The sequence below is a fragment of the Schistocerca piceifrons genome, unplaced genomic scaffold (genome assembly GCF_021461385.2).
Source record: "Schistocerca piceifrons isolate TAMUIC-IGC-003096 unplaced genomic scaffold, iqSchPice1.1 HiC_scaffold_1100, whole genome shotgun sequence".
Lineage (NCBI taxonomy): Eukaryota > Metazoa > Arthropoda > Insecta > Orthoptera > Acrididae > Schistocerca > Schistocerca piceifrons.
Genome location: NW_025726908.1, coordinates 15,001 through 17,500, shown reverse-complemented (window position 1 = coordinate 17,500; position 2,500 = coordinate 15,001).

Genomic DNA, 2,500 nt, shown 5'->3' with positions numbered 1-2,500 from the left:
ACCTATGTTGTGCCTTAACCTAACCCATGTTGTGCCTTAACCTAACCCATGTTGTGCCTTAACCTAACCCATGTTGTGCCTTAACCTAACCCATGTTGTGCCTTAACCTAACCCATGTTGTGCCTTAACCTAACCCATGTTGTGCCTTAACCTAACCCATGTTGTGCCTTAACCTAACCCATGTTGTGCCTTAACCTAACCCATGTTGTGCCTTAACCTAACCCATGTTGTGCCTTAACCTAACCCATGTTGTGCCTTAACCTAACCCATGTTGTGCCTTAACCTAACCCATGTTGTGCCTTAACCTAACCCATGTTGTGCCTTAACCTAACCCATGTTGTGCCTTAACCTAACCCATGTTGTGCCTTAACCTAACCCATGTTGTGCCTTAACCTAACCCATGTTGTGCCTTAACCTAACCCATGTTGTGCCTTAACCTAACCCATGTTGTGCCTTAACCTAACCCATGTTGTGCCTTAACCTAACCCATGTTGTGCCTTAACCTAACCCATGTTGTGCCTTAACCTAACCCATGTTGTGCCTTAACCTAACCCATGTTGTGCCTTAACCTAACCTATGTTGTGCCTTAACCTAACCCATGTTGTGCCTTAACCTAACCCATGTTGTGCCTTAACCTAACCCATGTTGTGCCTTAACCTAACCCATGTTGTGCCTTAACCTAACCCATGTTGTGCCTTAACCTAACCCATGTTGTGCCTTAACCTAACCCATGTTGTGCCTTAACCTAACCCATGTTGTGCCTTAACCTAACCCATGTTGTGCCTTAACCTAACCCATGTTGTGCCTTAACCTAACCCATGTTGTGCCTTAACCTAACCCATGTTGTGCCTTAACCTAACCCATGTTGTGCCTTAACCTAACCCATGTTGTGCCTTAACCTAACCCATGTTGTGCCTTAACCTAACCCATGTCGTGCCTTAACCTAACCCACGTCGTGCCTTAACCTAACCCACGTTGTCGCCTAACGTAACCCACGTTGTCGCCTAAACCTGCTCTGTAATTGTTATACGACTCGTTCAATTAGTGTAGTGTTGCCCACCCGCAACCCTCGCAATATAGTTCGCTACTCGCACTCCCCGCTCCCCTGTGTATCGCTTCATGTTAAACACCTTGCAAGTCTTGCTCACTTTCCACATGCTCCTGCTGTACACTGTAATGTGGATGGCAGCAGGACGTACATGCCGCCCCTCCCCACGTCCCCACCTTGCCCCCTGCCTTCGCAAGCTGGTTGGTGAGAACTTTGCATGTTCAATGCCCTCCGCATGCGACGTACTCAGGCTACGTTGTGGTGCGGCCTGTGTCAACTGTCCGCTAATGTCGTACGCGTAAACCACAATCTGTACTGCACATTCGTCCTTATGTACTGAATGATACATCGTGGCACATGTGTGACCGTACAACGACTGCGCCCAAAAACGGCGGACCATACAGTGCAAATATTGTGCACGCAGCTACGTGTCGTCTCCCTATGAGAGCTGGATTGCAGTGTGGTACGCCATAGAGACGTGTGGGAGGAACGGACGCCGTGGATGGCGATCAGCATGAGCTGTCTGTTGATGTATTCGGACCTAGTCGTCTCTCCTCACACACCGTGATGGCATGGTGCACCGCGTTCCATATCTGCGACATGCTACAGAGGCCGGTTGACAGTCGTTCGAGCAATGGACATCGCATACGTACGGGGGCCACCTTCCACGTATTGTCTAGGCGTGCACATTTTGTTGCGTGTATGTGGGCAGACGTAGTGTGGCGTGACACCTGACACAGGCATGCAATAATCGTGGAAGTTGCAAATGGCGATGGACGCCTGCGTTTTCTGGTGAAGTTACGCAAATGAACAAATGGTAACCTGTTGTGGTGCGGTTGTTCTCGCTAGGGGTGAATCGGTGATGGCGACGATAGGTTGAGGTACTAACCGGTTGTTCCAGCGATACCCACCATGCCGACGAAACTGAACGGCATCTGGGTGTGAAGCGATACGCGGCGGTGGCTGGGTGGGACCGTCCCCGGCCGGTGAGGGGGCGCCTCCCGGCGTGCTGGCCGCGCGGTGCGTGGGCGCACGCGCTACAGCCGGCTGGTGGGGGCGGCCAGTGGCAGGCGCGCCGGCCGACGGACGCGGCAGGCGTCGCAGCTGCGCGCCGGCGCACCCTGCGCGCGGCGCCGTGCGGCCAAAGTAGGTCCTCGCGGGCCCGGTGCGAAGCGCGGTGGACATCTTCAGTGTGCTGGTCCGATTGAGGACTGTGTGCGTTGAGGATGCGCTGCCGCCCGGCGCTCGGCGCCGCGACGCCGTCTGCTGCTCGGTCGCCCCAGCGGTTCTCGCTGGTGGTTTGTATCGCAGCTGTGCGGATGTGTTGGCGCGTGCGCTGTGCTGGGAGAGTTCGCTTCGGCACCCAAGTGGGGCTTTTGTCCTTCTGTGGCGCTGGCGTTGGAGCTGCCGGTCACCGTAGGTGGCGCGTGTTGTCTCCCGCCGGCAATGCCA